A 20,340-nucleotide genomic window follows, 5' to 3' on the forward strand; every position below is an offset into this window, starting at 1 on the left:
GCTTTCTCAAGGCTAGTGCTATATCACTTGAAACACAGCACCATTTTCAACTTTTCCTGCTTATGTGTTACCAAGAAATAGAACTGAGGGCTTCCTGCATGCTAAGCAAGCACTCTACTACTAGGCCATACACCTGGCCCTTCCTATATGTACTTTTTCACACAAATTAGCTGCAATTCACTGAAGACTAACTATAAATATGATATATATATATATATATACATATTCAAGAGGGTATTTCTTGTGTTTTCCTAAAAGAGAGACTTTGGGATCTAACTAAATGTTCATCTCTAAAAAACAAAGCTTTTAGACAAGACTGATGAAGAATTCTTTCTTTGTGAACTTACACCAATGTTTTCTGTGGTTTTGTTGTTTCCTAGATTTTCTTTCCCTTGCTATGTAGAAGCTGAATCTGATATATTACCCAAATTCTGCTTCCAGGTCTCCTCTTTTCCCTTTCGCTCGTTATGTAGAAACTCCAGCTGATATGGCTTTTAAATTTTGTATCCGTGTTCACTGTTTTCCACTTCACGCATTATAAAAAAATTCCAGCTGATATATCATCTAAATATTTGATTCTGTTTCCCCTTTACTCCTTGCTTCCACCAATACTAGCTTTCTTTCCTGACTGTCTTATGGAGAAAAAGATCTGCACAGCGGAAGCAAGATTCCTATCCATCATGATGGTGGTATTTCAGGTGAAATAGTCCTGGCTTTTGACACATTTATCCTGATTCCTTTAGCTACTTCATATCTGAATTCCTCCTCACTTCAAACTAGTCATTGTGACTTGAGTGCCTGACCTGTGATACTCTTTTAGCTCCTCATAGTTAACTTTAGAACAGCCTATGAGAAAGTTTCTTTTGACCTCTTTCCTTTGGTATTTATTTTCAAAACAGATAATAGTTACATGATATGGTTGGGCAGTAATATCAACTTTGTCTTGGTACCATATTTCAAAATGATTTTACTTTCAGATGACAGGTAAATCCACTCACCAATTGCTCATGCTGGATCAACAGCTGCTGCCAGAGCCCAGTTTACATGGACTCAGGCATGCCTATCACAGCATCTCAACTGCAGTATTTTAAACAGAAGGAAGCCTGGTGGTGCTGGCATAAGCTGGTAGTTCTCCTCTGTAGGAGATAGAGCTGAGGCTCAGGGTTGAAGCCAGCCGCAGCCAACAGTCCCTGAGACTCTCATCTGCAATTCACAAACAGAAATGGAGATGTGGCACAAAGTATCTGAAAACTAGCTCCAAGCAAAAGAGCTCAGGGACAGTGCTAATGTCCTGAATTTTAAGTACCAAGACCACAAAAAGAAAAAGAGAAAGAAAGAAAGAAAAAGAAATGTGTTTATTTTGTGAATGTGTGACATATCATTTCCATAGAGTTGACATTTATTAACAAAGAAAGTATAGGTATATTCTCAATCTCATCAGCCAAGCTTGGGACTTTTACTCATGGTTTAAAGCATCTTTGAATCCCATGACTTACATATTATATTTGTTGAGGGTCAACACTGCTACAGTGTAATCCGGATATATCTCAGTATAGTATCACTAGGTAACAAACCATTCACCTAAGAGAAGGAAAACACAGAAGAATTTCACACTGATTGTGTTGAAAATATACTTAATATACCAAACATTATGGAAAGTCATGCACACAGAACTGTTTTAGGTGGTGGTGAGCCTTTTAAAATCTATAGCCTATGAAACCTTGAAAGCTATAATTCTTCAGAGTTGACCATTCCTGGGAAAAGTACATTCTGCAATTACTTTTCATAGTTCTGTTACAGAACAAGAGAAGAAAAATTTTTGAATCAACAAACTTTCACTGATATACAAGGCACCTTTACAGATAATGCATTGTTTCACAGGACATAGAGATGTAAATAAATCCAGTATTAAGAGAGTTTATATCACAGTTATTATGGATTTTCTACTTGGAAACATTTTATAATAGAAATAAAAAGGATGAGAAATATTGTACATTCTATAATATTTCACAGAGTGGGTACATGTTAAGATAATACAATTGTCAATGGGAAATAAAAAGATATTATAATCCTAGCTACTAAGGTGTTCTGAGGATCTCAATTCAAAGAAACCTAAAAAAACAGCCAGGAGACTCCACTTATCTAAAAGGATAAAAAGCTGCACTTGAGAAAGGGTATCAATGTATGTGAAGTAATGCACCTTCCATCTGGCGAATGTAATGTAACCCTTCTATTAATTACAATAAAAATATATGAAAAAAATATATATATGAAAAAAAGCTGAAATTGGACCTGTAGCAGATGTCATAATTCACTAATCCTGGGTGAAAAAAAGTTGTGAAAGCATTTAAGACCCCTAATTAAAACCCCAGTGTTACCACACATTTACAACATCTGTACATACACACAAACACACCCACATACTCAAAATTGTCCAATAATAATAATAATATGATATTTACAGTAAGGTATCCAGACACATGTAATACATTCCTACACTCTTCAAAAGAAAAAGTAACATGAAAATAAAATTCTTCTTGTAAAAATATATAAATAAATGCATTTAGGTAAAATACTGGTTCTGACTTTTAGATCTGGAGCAGACACTTGTAAAGCACATTGTATCCAGCCATACCATTTCATACAGAAAGGAAACAGAACTCCCAATGCTTGCAGTCCCTAGTCCTTAGGCCCTAGCCATGGGAGCCAGAAGAGGTCAAGGCAGAGAAAGAAGACTTGTAGCCAGCCCTGCTTCTGCTGTGGAGCTGTGACAGAACTGTGAAGAGCTTCAGATACCCTAAAATAATTAGGCAAAAGGACTCAAACTGTCTCCAGCCTTTCAGTTTGTAAACAGCTAGACACAGAGGAGGATCAAACTCTGTCACAAATTTAAATCATAGCTGATTTTCCTGCTACCTTTCAGGCTAAGAACTTTCTTTTCTTTTTCTTTTCATTCCTTTTGGTTCATCACTTCCCCTAAACCCAGTTTGTTAAGATAAATCTGTAGAGGAAATGAGCTTTAGGTGATTGACTAATCAGAAATCCCAGCTATTCAGGAGCTGAGATCTGAAGACAAGAAGTTCAAAGCGTCAAAAAGCTTCGTGGAACTCTAATCTCCACTAACCAGCAAAAGTTGTACATGGAGTTGTAGCTCAAGTGGCAGAGTGGTAGGAGTTGGAGACAAAAAAAAGCTAAGGAACAGTGTCCAGGCCCCAGTCTCAAGTCCCCATACACACACACACACACACACACACACACACACACACACACACACACACACACACACACTTTATTCAGGTAGCTACAAGGCAAAGCCTTCATATGTAAGAACCAGAGAGATCCCCAGTCAGCTCTCACTCCTCCAAGTCCCCTCCAATCAGCCCCTTCTCCTCCTCACATTATCCAACAAGCCCTCCCTCAAAAAACTCATTCTTTTTACTTTAATCCCTATGGAAAGGATGGGAAGAAAGTCCAATGTCATAGAGAGCAAACCCTATGATAGACAGACTGCCCTTGCTCAGACCCTTACCTTGTAGAGCAAACTCTACTCATATAGTTGCTCCTATGGCAACCCCAAACAGAATGCACTGGTCATCTTTACATCACTGCAGAATGAGGAATGGAATGTTCGAGAATTAAAGGCATACCAGTTCTCCTTAAAGACAGTGGACTGAAATTGGAAAGGACATAAGACCAAAGTCGAACACTACAGTAAAATAGTTTCAACACATAGAATACCTCACCTTTTCTTTTGCCTCTATATTTAATGTGGAGAATTTTTCTGTTAACCCAAACTTGAAAAATGATTTCTGAAATAAAAGTCTGGGAGACTGGCCTAGTGGTGGAGCTTTTGCCTAGCATGCATGAAGACCTGGATTTGATTATTTGGTTCATACCTAGAAAAAATCCAGAATTGGGGTGTTACAAAACCATTTATTAGCTCAAAATTCAGCCAAAAACTAGATATGTTTTTAATTTGGCAAAACTAGTGGAGCTTGTTCCCATGGAATACGCTGGCATACCAGAATGCATAAAACAATTGATCAAGAACTAAATGGAAAACAAGATGACCTGAAGAGTGACCAGTAAGTTTGGCCTCTCGTCCAGACAGAAGTGAAGAATGTGCTGATGAAGCAGTGCCCTTTTTACTTTTATTTTTATGTAAAATGTTACAAAATTGACTTTTCTTAATGGACTTCTGTATTAGGAACTGTTCACTGCTGTATTGGTTTGCAGATATTTACCAAAATGCTTCCATACCACTTAGTTGAACTAAGTACTTTGAGCTAGTCACATAAGGTGTGCTATAAAGTTTTTGTGGAATTCTGTTTGGCAATACTGTAAATTACATTATGTTTCCAAGTCATAGAACACCATTACATTGTTGTTTGGGATGACACATTTAATAGAAACATGAAAAATTTGTTCTGCATTGAAATAAATTTTATTTTTGCCTCCAAACCCAGATTAATTACATAGAATAATCCTATTACAAGTAGCATACTATATGTCATATACTAGACATAGATTTACTTAGTAAACTTAATATCCAATATATTTGAAGGCCATACTTCAGAGCCCTTCATATAAGCTCTTTTTTTCAAGAGTGGCCTAGGTTAGTAAAATTAAACCAGAAGTGAGCTAAGCTTTTAAGATTCATTCTCTCTCCGGTACTGAACACATTATATCTATGGTTCTTTGTTTTTTAGAAATTTTTTGTATAAACTTTCTTTTACAAAGGGATTCTTTTTTAAAAAATTTATTCCTGCTAAATCAAATCCAGTTATAAGAGATATTGAAGTATTCCAGGGGTTCCCCATTAGCCTCTTATCTTTGATCCAACATGTCCATTCTGTATTAATGTCACTACAGTGAGTTAAGCCAAAGACTTTTACTTAGGCATTCCTTCTGATTTCAACACATCAGAATTATGAATAAAAATCATGTTGGGTTTCATTGTAATTGCATACGGTATATGGAGGACATCTCAAACTGTCACTCATCTATATGTCTTCATCATCTTAAAATGGACTGAACTTTTGGGAGGTGGTTTTCTACTACATTTAGGACTTGGCTCTTCAAAGAGTTTCAAAAATACAAAAAATAATTTCAAAAAAAAAAAAGAAAAAGCCAGGAGTGGTACTGTGGTTTAAGTGGTAGAGCTCTAGCCTTTAGAAAGTCCAAAGACAGTGCTCAAGCCCTGAGGTCAATCCCAGGACTGGCAAAAAAGAGATTTCTGAAATAAAAAGCTTTACTAAACTCTTACAAACTCTAATTAAAAATAAGTGTTAATACTAGTTCCAATTCCCTACTGAGAATAGGTAAAAGGAAAATTGCCCACCTAGTGAAGAGAACCAGGGTATTTCATTAATACAAAGAATATCTTGAAAGAATACTAAAATATTATACTGCATCACATGAAAAGGAAAGCACAACACAAAGGGAGGAAAGTCTTGAACTGATAGAAATTTGCTCTTCCTTGATTGGTTCTTAAGGAGAAGTACAAAGTTCTTGGTGACTAACCTTAAGAATACAGGGACTCAGTTGAAGCATTGTCCCCTTTTCTCTAGTTTAATGTTGTTGATGTACTCTGTTTTTCTCTTTCCTCCTCCATCCTACAGTCAGTAACAAGTTGAGAAGTCTCAGAATCCTCTTATCACCTATTACGTATTCGGATAAATATATTACATTGATCTGTGTCTTCCACTGTCGGTTGGATAGAATGACTAGAAGGCTGGATATTTTCTGACCCATATTCAATTGGGGTCCACTAGGCAAGAGCGATAGTGAGGACTTGGGGAGGAATAGTTGAATCGCTCACGCTCTCATTTCAGAGAATTGAGAATTTATATGGCTGGGTATGGTGGCTGTAGCTTGCCATCTTATCTATTGAGAAGCAGAGACTGGAGACTGTGGTTCAAGGTCAGCCAAGGAATACTAGTTCTTGAAAGCACATCTGAACTAACTGTTATTATCCTAGCTCCAAGGGAGACACAATGGCTGGGATCCGTGTTGCACACCTATCCTACCCAGCAAGGTGAGTGCACTAAGCTCATCTGGACCAGACACAAAGCAAGAGCTGCCTCCCTCAAAAAGAAATGAAAAGAAATAAATCACTGCAAATTAACATTTTTAACACTATACATCATAGTTATGGTTGAATACAGTAACAGAGGAAAATTAAATGAAATAAAGCTAAAATGCCCTGGATATGACTCCTTGGAGATTTCTATGAAAAAAAATTACCACAAAGGGGGACTCAGTAACCCAACAAATGGGCAAACACACGGAAGAGACATATCTTGAAAGAATACAATCAGGAAGAAGTCTTCAAAAATTCCTTGCCCTTAGAGAAATACAAACCAAACGTGAGAACTTCTTCAACATCAGTCAGAATTGGCAATCACTCACAACACAAACAACAACAAATGGTAAGGAAACAGAAATCAGTACAAGCACTATGGAAACTGATACGGAGGTTCCTCAAAAACCTAAAAATACATTTACCACACAATACAGTGATAACATTTTGGGTCATGTATCTGAAAGAATGTAAATCAGGATATGATAGAAGCACAAGCAAACACACAATCTTTGTAGCACTGTTTAAAATAGCCAACATATGGAAACAGTTGACCCAAAACTGTCAAATGAATTGATAAATGGGGTATAGCTACATAATATGTATTATTCATCCATAAAGATGAAGTTATATTGTTTTCAGGCCAGGTTCACAAGGGAAAAATCACATGTTTCCTCTCATATATGCAAAAACATATGTAAAAGGATACATGGGATCATACACAAAAATACAGGAGTATCTTCATTATTATGGGAATGTTTTATTAGATTAGAAGGAAATGAGGAAAAGAGAATGATAGATGTTGAAAACTACTGCAATAGAATGTATCTGTGAATGGAGACAGTATCACAATCTTACTAATGAAAACGCTGCTGAATAATACCAGATATAGGGAGAGTAAGAAAACGTGGGTCCATCTAATTCAAGAATACTAGGTGCAGGTTTGAAACACCCTGGTGAAGGATGTAGGTTCTACAAATAGATTTAGCTTGGGACCCTGCCATATTGCTATTGGGGATATATCTCAAGGAATCTAATGAATATACAGGAAAACCCATGCATACCCTGTTTATTTCAATTCGATTACCACAAGCATACGATGGATTCAGCTAAAGTGCCTAGGAACTAAAGATTAAATAAAGAATTGTAGTACATATATATGATGGAATATGACTCCGTTATTTTTTCTCTCATATATTTTATTGTAATTAATATAAGAGTTACATTATATTCACCAGATAGAAGGTACATTACTTCATATATATTCATACACTTTTTCATGTCATGGTCCCCATTCCACTCCCCCTTCCCACCGCACAACTTGATTTCCCCTCTTCCCTCTCCTATTTCAAATAAGCAATGAAGCATATATAAAATATAACAGATAACAGGTGAAATATTGTAATAATATGAGATAACCAAGGGACAGTAAAAGAGATGAGAGATAACATGGTACGTTAAGGACAGCAATCACTCATTATATGGCTTTTGTTTCTTTATCCTGGACGTCCTTACATTTAGCGTCATACTATATGGCCTTATGAATCTAGATTTGGTTCTATTGTGAATCTCTGCTAGGAGAGCCCAAGGTTTCTATTGATTATGACAAATGAGGGAAATCATTGAGCCTGTGTTCCTTTGAGTCTGGCTTACTTCACTTAATATGGTTTCTTCCAAAGTTTTCCATTTCCTTACAAATGGGCGGTGTCATTCTTTCTGACTACAGCATAGAATTCCATTGTGTACAAATACCACATCTTGTTGATCCACTCATCAACTGAGGGACATCTGGATTGGTTCCATATCTTTGTTAGGGTAAATAGTGCTGCAATGAACATTGTTGTGCTGGTGGATTTAGTATGTCCTTGTTTCTGCATGATTGGGTAAATGGCAAGTAGTGGAATTGCTGGGTCATAGGGGAGTTCTATATTTAGACTTTTGAGAGACTGCCTTGCTTTCCATAATGGTTGAACGAGTTTGTACTCCACCAATAGTGTAGTAATGATCCCTCCTTGTCCATATCCCCTCCAGCACCTGCTGGTAATAGATTTTTTTTTAACTGGAGTGAGGTGGAATCTTAGAGTTGTTTTGATCTGCATTTCTTTTATGACTAGAGATGTCGAGCATTTCTTCATGTGTCTATAGGCCATTCTTATTTCTTCTTCAGAGAAGTCTCTCTTTAAGTCTTTGGCCCATCTTTTAATGGGATGGTTTTTTCTTTGGAGATTACTTTTGGAGTGATTCAATTTTTTGAGCTGTTCATATATTTTAGATATGAGGCCTTTGTCTATTCTATGGTTAGTGAAGATCTTCTCCCACTCTGTAGGCTTTCTAGTTAATTTGCTAGCTATGTCCTTTGCCATACAGAAGTTCTGCAGTTTAATGCAGTCCCAATTATCCAGTGTTTCTTGGTCCTTATTAAGAAAGTTTCAACCTGTGCCAAGGAGACCTAGAGTATCTCCAATTCCTTCTTATAAAGTTTTCAGTGTATCAGCTTTTACTTCGAGGTCTTTGGTCCATTTGGAATTAATCCTAATGCAAGGTGAAAAAGAAGGATCCAACTTTAGTTTTCTGCAGGTGCTGAACGAGTTCTGTCAGCAACATTTGTTGAAGAGGCTTTCTTTCTTCCATGTTATTTTTTTGGCTCCCTTATCAAAGATTAGGTGACCATAGGTCTGTGGGTTAATGTCTGGGTCCTCAGTTCCATGCCGTCTTCCGTAAATCCTCAGTTATTTTTTTTTAAAAAAATCCTAACATCCTGTGATTTACAGTAAAGTGGACAGTCCTGGAGATGATCATGTGATTGAGATGAACCAAGCTCAAAAAGCAAATATCACATTTTCAATTATTGCTGGAATCCAAACTTTAAAGGCATACCAGTACATGTATATTATATATATATATGTCTGTACACACACATATACACAGAAAAACCAACATGGAGGCTAAATATAATCAAACTATAGTAAATAAAAAGGCTGTTAATGAACAGAGGAATGGGAGATGGAAAGAGAAATAGGATGAGATTCTTCCTATTAAAATGCAGTGTATACACATGGCAAATATTATGGATATACTGCTTTATGTAGTAAATATACACTAAAAATTAAGCTCTTCAATTAATACCAGCCTTTATTAAAACAATACCTAGCAGGAACCCTAAATAATAACTAGAGGGGCGTACTCTATCAATCCTTCAAAAAATGGATAAAGACATTAAAACATGGAAAACTGAATTGTCGGAATTTATATTAATAGTACTTCATCATTATAATTAAGGGATAGTTACAGTAAAGCCTTAACATGTATCATTATTTCATGTTAATTATTTACTAATTTCAGTTTTAAACCTTTCTGAAAGTAATCTTCACATCTCTGCAAAATTTCACCCAAACTTCACAGTGATTTTTTTCCTGAAATCATCATAGCAATAAATCATTAAATTCATAGGGAAACATAAAATATCCCAGGTAGTACAAATAATCCTGGGTAAAAAGATCAAAACACTAAAGGTTTTATACTACCAGACTTTAAAAGATTGTAAAGCTACATGGATAAAAACAACATGGTCCTTAGAAAACTAAGAAAACAAAATAGAAGACTCAAAATTAAATGCACACAGCCATCCTCATACAATTATTGGAAAAAGGAATCAAAAGTATGGTTTAACAATTTTGAACAACTGCTTATCTACATGTAGAAGAGTGAACCTACAATCATAGTCTCTCTATACAGTTCAAAAATCAATTCAAAATGGATCAAAGCTATTTATATTAAGATTTGAAACTTTGACATCACTACAGAACAACACAGGGTGCAGTGAACAAGAGAGACAGGAAATTATCTCCTGGATAGGACTCAAGAAAATAAGAACAAGAATTAGTTGACAAATAGGATTCCAATCAATTAAAAAGTCTCTACACATCAAATGACTCCATAAATTCATGCAACAATTTACACAATAGGAGAAAATCTTGGTCCTCTATAAAACACATAAGGGTTAATATGAAGAATACACAATTCTACAAACAAAAACCAATTAATAAATTAGCAAATGACTTCTTCAGGTTGCAGCAGTACAAACAGTTTCCACCTCATTTGCAAAGTGACCCTGAGACTGCAATCTCACCACAGTGAGAACAGCAATTATTATAAAAGCAAACAACAAATGCTGATGATGAGGTTGTGAGAGTAGATATGGGGAAAATATCCTTTATACAATACACTACAGTGGGTGGGCATGTAATTTCGTGTGTCCACTGTGGAAATCACATACTTATAGGATGCTATAAATATATACATACTTGTATGTAAATATATATATGACTATATATACACAAACTCACATATAAGTATGTATATATGTGTATGTATCAGTATATATGTGTGTATATACATAAATGTATTTATACATATATATTTATTTATTTATGTTGGCTAGTTCCATTAACCCTAGCTAATCAGCAGAGTGAAACCTGATAGATGACAGTTCCCCCCAGCCCTGGAGGAAAGACCATGGTACTTCATCTTCCAAAGTGACCAGCAACAAGCCACGCTGGAGTATGGTTTAAGTGGCTAAGTACCAGCAAGCAAGCCAAGAGAACAAACTCTAGGGCTTGACCTAAAATTCTCCTATTTAGGGGCACTTGGGATAGGCTAAAATAGAGCAACCTTATAATCCTGCTGTGTGACCTTTGCATATAGAGTCAAAGGATTGATTAGACATAAAACTCAGATGCTGCTATATGACCTTTGGACAAACATCTGGAGAAATGTAAGTTGTTAAAACAGTTAAACATTTATAATACCCATTTTTATTGTAGTGCTCTTCCCAACAGTTAGGCTGTGCCTCAGCCAAGGTAAACAACAACCAATGAATGCGTAAAGAAAATGTAACACTCGCGCCCAAAGGATAGCCTAGTGGTAGTGTGCCTGCCTAGTATGCACGAAGCCCAGTGTTACATTCCTTGGTACTACCAACACAAAAGCCCGAAAAAGCCAGAAGTGGTAATACCCTAGCCCTGAGAAATCCCAAGGACAGTGCTCAGGCCTTGAGTTCAAGTGCTAGGATTGGCAAAAGGAAAAAATGTAATACTTACAAGCAATGGAGTTTGATTCACATGAAGAAGAGTCAAATATCATTGTCTCTAGGCAAATGAATGCAACTGGGATCATCATGTCGACTGACATAAACCAAGCTCAAGATGTCAAATAGCACAGGTTTCCATTCATGTGGAAACTAGATCTAAAGTAATGATAATAAATAATAGTAAAAATGGGAGATGTGTAATAAAAAACAAAACAAAGTGAAACAAAAACACAACAAAGGGAAACCTGCTGATTAAATAAGTGAGAGAGGAGATGGAAACCAGGTATGAGGAAGATGATGTTTCATACAGACACTCACCTATATATGGAGAGAGTCTGCCGAAACCTATTAAATGCTGTATGGACAAATGGGTTAAAAAGGAATAGGACAGGAGAAACTCATTCAAAGTTCAATGTACATATGTATAGGAATATCATAATTAAACCCCATGGTACTATTCATAAATGCTAATAAATTGTTTAATCATTACAAAATGATAATTATGCAAACAAAATTAGTAAATCTCATTACACTAAAATGCTGAAACCAATTTCAATACCAAGGAAAATTGAAACAGTTAAGTCAATATGATCTATCGACTTCAGAATTTGCCCTAGTTATAGAAAGTAATGTGTAGGAAGAGTAGACATAAACATGACTTCTTATTTTTATAAAGACTGTTCATGAGCTTAATATAATGTCTGTATAGCTGCAATATCACACAGCCATACAAATTAAAAATGCAACAAAATGGGAGGCAATTTGAGAACATCTCATAGAACCCAACAAACTAGCTTCACAAAAATTAGGTCTTCATTCACATGCGGAATCAAAAACTAAAAGGAGTATATATTCATGTTTAGGCCTATATGGATAAATATACAGCAGGAATTTGACTAAAGGACTACGTAAGTATAAATGGAGAAGGGTGGGTAAAATAAAAGTAGTGGGTAAATATTGAAATAGCTAGTTTGATTGCAAAAATTCTGACAGAGCAAGGAAACCTGTTGAAAAAATTGGGGGAAAGTAATAAAGGAAGATTGATTACAATATATTGTATACATGTACGAAAAAAAGGCAAACCAATTCTCCACCTTAAAATTAATATAAGCTAATACAAGACTATTTGTAACTTATGTGTCAATATGCACAGGAATGGTGAGAAAGGAATCTCTCAACATACTGAAAAAAGTTTTTCAGAATACTTCAGATTCTCTATGCAATACTATTGAGGGGAAATAGAACTGAATGAATTTTTCCTCACAATGAAAACATTTGAAATACAGCTGGCTGTACCTAAAAACACAGACAATACCGAAGGCTGACAAGAGACATGGGGAAGAATTGGGAACAAGACTACAAGGTGATGCAACTGCTTTGGAAAATGCATGTAATGAGGCAGATCTTCACAGTGACCATAGGACTCAATACTTCTAATGTAAGCTGTGTACATACCCAAGAGAAATGAAAGCACTTATCCACAAATGTTCACTGCTGTATCACTCAAACCACCCAAAAAGTAGTAACAACACAAATGAATGCTTGAAATATGCCATGTCTATGCGATGGGGTATTGACCATCCAAAAGAGTGCAGAATAGATAGATAGATACATAGTACAACCAGGAGGAGCTTCCAAAGCATACTAAGAAAAACAATCCATGAAAAGTCTGAAAAAGCAAATACACAGATACATTAGTAGTTGTTTATAGCTCTGATGGAGAGTCAGGAAAAGAACAGGAAATATGACTGCTATTAGGTATGGGGTTTCATTATGTGTGATATGGAGTGATAGTTTCCTCACTCTGACAATGTAAAGAAAGTACATTAACCTGTATATATAAACATAACTACATAGACATAAAAATCTATGATGGGCAATATACTCTATAGAATAATGTTTTATTACATAGATTAATATTATCTATGCCACACAAAGACTCAGCTTAATTTTATATATGTTCTAAAATCTATGTGCCAGTGACTGTATATTGACATTCCCTTTGTTAAACATGACATTTGAAATAGGATGTAAAAACCAATGTTAAAAAAAAAGTGAACTGCAGGGTAAATGAATTAGCTTGCAGTGAACATGTAGAAAAATCTACATTCAGTGACGCTTCTAAGGGTGGTAACTAGTTCCCATCTGATGGTGTAAGTGATGCATGCGAGGCTCTCCATGAATGCACAATTTACTAATACCTGAGGTTGTGAAGACTGAATGCTCTGCTTCAACACACAGACCACTCCTGGACAACTACGATGGCCTCCAGAAATCCTGTTCCTGTCCCTCATGCGTTCCCTCGTCGTTGAACCTGGCCTCCATCACCTCTTCTTCTTGCTTAATTCAGGACTCAGTATTAGCAGCTGCATGGCCAGGGTCAAATCTTCTGGAAGCCAGTCCAGGCAGACCACAGTCTGAATACAAATGCTACAGGGAGACAATCTGGCATACTTGCTCTTCATCTGGGGAAGAAGAGGAGCTGGCCTCCATCCCTTCACTCACAGTCCTTCCTGCCCCTTCCGCATGTTTCCAGAACCCTGGGGCTCTTGGGGCTGCAGCAATTTAGGCCAGACCATGGAATAACTTCGGCAGGTCCGCCAGGCAAATCCCCCAGTCTGGCACTGCCTAGATGCCTCTTCTCTCACTGCAGGCGGCCCACTGGGTCAGGCAGGCACCAACTCCTAGGCCTGGAGAACAGCAAGTCTGGGCCTTTGGCCCCACCACTCGGCCAGCCAGGCAGCCCCTGTAGGATGGAGGTTCCAGGAACAGCGGTCACCTCTTGTGCAGCCTGGGCTCTGACAGCCCAAGTGGACCGGCGGGCCGGGCCCCCCACGCAGGCCGCTGCCGGGTGCTCGTGGGCTCCAGGCCGCTTCAAAACTGCCGGCAGGACAGGTGACCCGGGCTGCCGGGAAACCCGAGGGTGAAAAGGAGTCCTGCCACTCCTTCCCCAGGAAGGCCATGGGGACAGAACTTAGTCCCCTAGGTGCAGCTGGAGGAAATGGCCGTCAAGAGCCGGAAGTAAATGTTCCCAGTGTCCCAGCATCCAGCTGAGGCTGCATCGGTGACATCCTGGTTGAGGCTCCGCCCCTGCCCAAGTCCATGTCCAGTCCAGGTCCTGTCTTCAGGTAGACCCGCCCCAGAGCAAGTCCACGTCCAGTCCAGGTCCTGTCTTCAGGAAGACCGCCCCCAGAGCAAGTCCACGTCCAGTCCAGGTCCTCTCTTCAGGTAGACCCGCCCCAGAGCAAGTCCACGTCCAGTCCAGGTCCTGTCTTCAGGTAGACCCGCCCCAGAGCAAGTCCACGTCCAGTCCAGGTCCTGTCTTCAGGTAGACCCGCCCCTGCCCAAGTCCACGTCCAGTCCAGGTCCTGTCTTCAGGAAGACCCGCCCCCTGCCCAAGTCCACGTCCAGTCCAGGTCCTGTCTTCAGGTAGACCCGCCCCAGAGCAAGTCCACGTCCAGTCCAGGTCCTGTCTTCAGGTAGACCCGCCCCAGAGCAAGTCCACGTCCAGTCCAGGTCCTGTCTTCAGGTAGACCCACCCCTGCCCAAGTCCACGTCCAGTCCAGGTCCTGTCTTCAGGTAGACCCGCCCCAGAGCAAGTCGACGTCCAGTCCAGGTCCTGTCTTCAGGTAGACCCGCCCCAGAGCAAGTCCATGTCCAGTCCAGGTCCTGTCTTCAGGTAGACCCGCCCCAGAGCAAGTCCATGTCCAGTCTAGGTACTGTCTTCAGGTAGACCCGCCCCCAGAGCAAGTCCACGTCCAGTCCAGGTCCTGTCTTCGGGTGGACCCTCCCCAAGGCCCCAGCAGAAGCCCACGCCTACTTATCGGTCCTGCCTTTCAGTGACCCCAGGAATGGCTGGCAGCTCCCTGAGGTGAATTTTGGGCACAGGTGATTTCCCTCACTGCATCGGGAATTTGCAGCCCTAGATGATCTTGGTTCCTCCCTGGGTGCTGAACAGCCCACCTGGGACACACAGCCAATGGTGGGAGTGGCCGGTTTCAAGGTGGAGCAGCAGCTGCTGCCTCCAGACATGTCTCCCTCAGGTGGTCTTGTGACCCATCTTCCTCTGCAGTTCAATACTTGAATATTAAGAAGAATTCTCAGAAGACTTATTGTTTGTATAAAGAATCATCCAGTCTCAACTATCAAGTTATTCTTAGCAAATCTATCTCCTGGAGGGTAGGGTAACCAAACAAGTCTGGGAATACTTTCAAAGCACATTGTCATGACCTGTGAGAATTTAGGCAAAAAGTTTACTCCACCCTTGCATAAAGGCAGGCAGATTGTACTCTTCACTCTTTGTCCTCAATATAGGCCTTTCGAGTATAACTCTGTTAGACCCCAGACTCATATTGGTTTCCCACAATACCTAACATAGAAGTTATTAATATTCACTTATCCAGCAGGCATTCTAGTGATGGCAAGACAGTGAGAATTTAAAGACAAAGGTATAGAGCTCACAAGTGTGGCACAGGAAGTTTGACCTGTAGCATAGTAAAATCCAATTATTTGCTTAGAACTTAAGTGAAATCTACCATCACACCCAAAAGACTTACAGCAATAAATGTTATTTAAAAAAATTAATGTGAAAGTGTGGTCAAGAAAATTACAATTTAGAGATTTTGTGTTTGCACCTAGGATTCTCCTGGTAGAGGATTACAATCGCACAAAACCTAGATACATAAGGCCATATAGGATGAGGCTAAATGAAAGGATCTCCAGAATATGGAAACAAGAGCTTTATCTTGTGTGATTATTGTTCTTAATGTACTATGTTATTTCTCTTCTCTTTTGTTGCCCTTTGGTTAATCTCATATCATTACAATATCTGACTTTGTTGCCAGGCATAATGTACATACATTTATTTGTTTATTTGAAATAAGAAATGGAAGGGGATAAAACAAGATGATCGGGTGGGGAAGGGGAATGAGGACAAAAACATGAGGAGTATCAGTGTGTGAGAAGTAATGCGCCTACTATCTGGCAAATATAACTGTAAACCCACTATATATTACAATAACAAAACCACATAGAAAAATATTTTGTGTTTGAACAAAATTTTATTGACACAATTTTATTCATGAAACAGAGTTCATTTTTAAAGTTTACAGGTCCATAAAATTATTTGCTGACATTTAATTGTAAGCATATGAGCTCCAGCATGGAGGGTAAGCTTGAGATGGTGCAGGACAATCAGGTTTTGCGAGGTGAAATCACGCAGGTGGTGAGCATGGCCAGTGATGTGTCTAGACATCAGTGTTCATTTCCAAACCAGTTCAGATGACGCTTCCACAGAAACTTAAAATATGCTAATTCCCATATCCTTATGGAGTCAAGTTACACAAAACATAACTTTTCTCATCGTACCTTTGTGCCTATTTTAGCACTATTCAAAAGAGTTGAAGCTGGACACCAGTGGCTCTCGCCTGCAATCTTCACTAGTCAGGAGACGAGATTTGAGGATCACAGTTCAAAGTAGCATAGACAGGAAGTACATGGCACAGTACTCTCCAATTGATCACCAGAAAAACGGAAGTGGCATTGAAGCTCAAAGTGCTAGAGCCCTAGCCTTGAGCTGAAGAGCTCAGGGAAAGAGCCCAGGCCCAGAGTTCTGGTCTCACAACAACAACAACAGCAAAAATGTTGAAACACAGGAATCAAAACTATTGCCTACTCATCAATGAGTATATACAAAACTGCTATATGTGGACAAAATGAGGAATGAGTCTGCTCTAAAAATGGAGTGAAATCATTATGAGGACAATGGATAGGAGAACTCATCATGCTAAGCCAAATACAACACACTGAGAGCCAAATGTCACATCTTCTCTCCATTTTGTAAATCTAGACTTTAAAGATGAATAATAGGAATGTACAAGAGGACCTTTTGCGGTAAGGGCAGCAGTGTGGAGTGAGGACATGACAAGAGAAGGTATGGGACATGTATAAAATGCTCTTCAGTATACTATCTGATAAACATTAATAAAGTCAGAGCAACTGTTGAAATTATCCCATGAATGGAGAACACAAGTATGGAGGATACTGGAAGCCCCACTGTGAACAAAAAAGACATAACAATAACAAACAAACAAAAACAGCTGGCCAGGCACCATGGCTCCTGCCTGTAATCTTAGCTACTCAGGAAGTTGAGATCTGAGGATCACGGTTCAAATCCAGCTCAGGTTCTAAAGTCAATGAGACTCTTATCTCAAATTAACGACTACAAAATCGGAAGTGGCACTGGGGCTCCAGGGTAGGGCAAGAGCTTTAGCTTTGAGCTGAAAGGGCTCAGGGACAACACCCAGTCCCATGACCAAAAAAAAAAAACCTGTAGCAATTCAGAATGAGACCTAGAGGTTTTAAAAAATGCCAAGATCTCCAATTCTTTTATGAACACTGAATGGTAGCAATCTTAACTGAATACATACAAGGCAGTCAAACAAGTCAGGATGTCAAAAACTGAAGAATAATCATTCAAATACCGCAAGCCAGTGGAAAACATTGACGCAACTGACCCTGCTCAGGTACTGGTCCAGGCTCTCAACTGTAGTGTATGCATTTGAGGAAGAAGTCACATGGTTTTCTCCAGGAGAGAAACTTCCCTTCAATTCTGCAACATGTGGAAGTTTTTCTGTAGAATAGCCCTCGCTGCTAGGCCTTGTGACAGGAGTATGGGCAAGAGACTGAGTGTGTGCAATCACCAAGGAAATTCCTTCAATGGCCTCCTTCATGCTGTCCACAGTCCTGTGAGGTTTGCCAAGGAGAAATACCAGCATTTCATTAGTCAATAAAGAACTCCTAAGGAACTTGCATTTCTGAGAACCAGAACAAAAGAATAAATGAAAAATGCCTTTGCATCCATAGTGTTAGTAATATTGGAAATATGTCATAACATGGCTGAGTGCTGAGGAGCTGTGAATGAAGATTCTTTCTATGAGTATTTTTGAGATATTGATCAACTCATGTTTTAATTTTATAATCCTTTACATAAAAATATTTGTTGAAAGTAATTAAATAGGAACATATAAAATTATTTATATACAGAATATTTTTTCTGGCAGCATCAACAAATAACATATTCAAAATGTTTTGCTTTACAATGAGATCTCAGTATATTCTCCTTTTAGGAAGTCATTAAAATTGTGATTTAAGAAATATGCCTTTAATCATTACATGTATCAGTGGTAAACTAACTTGTCCCAAACTGTCAAACACTACATATAGATAGGCATTTACCTCAAAATGACAAAATTCTCCTTCCTGTTCTTCACACTGTAACTGTGATAACATATTCTTTGTTTTTTTTTTGCTCCTTGTCTTGGCATCTCCACATATTTCCCAAGCATATTCTCATATGTATTTTACATATGAATGAAGTGCATTCTGGCTGAAATAACCAACCTGAAAGAAAACAAGGGAAAAAGCTATGTCAGGTTGGGTTATTTTTTTATTATAAAGGAACACATATTTTCTCATCCACTCTCTGTCCAAGTGCATAAAGAGGTTCTACTTCATGAAACAACTACATGAAGATCTGCAGGTAGATGAGTTACATCCTTGTTCTGGGTTAGCTTAGAGACTAGGGCAATGGAAAGGCAGAAAAATGGCCACTATCGATTCACTAGATGCTGGAATAAAATGCATTTTCTCCTAGGAATTGACCTTCTTTAGGCACAGGAGTACTTTCCAGAAGAAAATAGCTACATTGATAGCTAAACACTAAAAAGGAAGCAAGAAGAGAGACTATGAACTGGCATTTATCCAGTCTACAATATTTACTGATGCTTCATGGCAGTCTGTTTCTACCTAAGGTGGAGTAAGCTGCACTGAGCTCTGTTTCTGTATGAAGCCAATCCAAAAATATTCAAGCAAACCACATTAAAGCACTTTGAAGACAACCTATTTGAGAGAATGGAGTCAGTGAATGCACAGACCAAGGCAAAGAAAGAAGGGAGCTAGGTGGTGCACACTCCAAGTTCCCAAGATGCAATGGTGAGTAAAACAGGCTGATGGAAGCGAGGAGGATGAGTGTCACGTGACAGCGCACTGGAGAGTTCAGACTGGTATGAGGGAAATCCAGGAGAGCTACACAGGACCCCCTTGCATATGTAACGGAGCAGTGGATCACGTGTGTTCAGAAAGGAGCCTGACATTGAGGAATAAAACACATGAAGAGATGACAGGAAACTACCTATTGTTCACACACTGCCAGGAAGTGATGTCTTTACAGAACAGAGGACATCAGAGATGCCTTGCTACAGCAGGGCAAAATTAACACTCCATAAATCCTGCCCTGAAATATCCAACAATTTATAAAACCAAGAGAGGAAGAACCAACTTTCTTGTAAGTGATCTAATTATTGCCAAAAATAGGGCTCAAGAAATCTAATTACACATTACAGAGATAAAAGTTTGAAATCATACGGAAGGTTGATGAGCATAGCAAATGTTAACCCATGTGTTAAACATCAGTGTTTTATCTGAGTAGTCCTAATTACAAGTCATTTGTTTTCCTCTGACATTTCTTACAAGTGAATAAAAGAAAGAAACCCCATGCCAATAGATATGCATGCCAGTAGTTCATCTCTTATAATCCTATTTACTCAAGAGGCTCAGAGGATCTTGGTTCATAGCTACCAGGGGTAGGTAAATATAGAAGAACTTTACCTTCAGTTAGTCATCAAAAAACTAGAAAGTAGAGGATCAAGTGGTACAGAGCCAGCCATAAGTAAACAACCAAGCAAGTTTTTGAGGATTGGATTTCAAGCCTTACTATACACACACACACACAGTGATCAAATTAGTGCCAGAAAGTATCCTCTCTAAGAAGGAATCTAGGGCTGGGAGTTTGGCCTAGTGGTAGAGTGCTTGCCTAGCATGCACGAAGACCCCGGTTCAATTCCTCGTTACCACATACATATATACAAAAAAGCCAGAAGTGGTGCTGAAGCTCAAGTGATAGAGCTCTAGCCTTGAGAAAGTCCAAGGAGAGTGCTCAAGCCCTGAGCTCAAAGCCCAAGACTGGCAAAAAAAAAAAAAAGAAGGAATCTAGTAGGCTGAAGAGACCCCTCTCTAGATTTCCCCCTAATTTCCTGAGTAAGCTGTGGGCTGTAAATTCCTGACAGAAGAACAAAGGCAAGAAACCAGGTGAAAATGTTACAATTTTATT

The 20,340-nt window shown here is 38.7% G+C and overlaps 1 long non-coding RNA gene across 2 annotated transcripts; it reads right to left on the reverse strand.

Annotated features, from left to right (window-relative positions):
- Positions 1–972: 972 nt before the first annotated feature.
- Positions 973–11,254, reverse strand: LOC150039316 (uncharacterized). Of its 2 annotated transcripts, none has more exons than XR_016534389.1 (3): positions 11,182–11,254; positions 1,497–1,581; positions 973–1,203 (listed from the first exon to the last, which is right to left on the reverse strand). It is a non-coding gene; the product is annotated as an uncharacterized LOC150039316 (long non-coding RNA). The 2 variants fall into 2 exon arrangements; XR_016534388.1 differs by lacking the exon at positions 11,182–11,254 and adding an exon at positions 3,530–3,572.
- Positions 11,255–20,340: the final 9,086 nt, after the last annotated feature.

The sequence above is a fragment of the Megascapheus bottae genome, unplaced genomic scaffold (assembly GCF_031878675.1).
Source record: "Megascapheus bottae isolate mThoBot1 unplaced genomic scaffold, mThoBot2.hap1 HAP1_SCAFFOLD_40, whole genome shotgun sequence".
Lineage (NCBI taxonomy): Eukaryota > Metazoa > Chordata > Mammalia > Rodentia > Geomyidae > Megascapheus > Megascapheus bottae.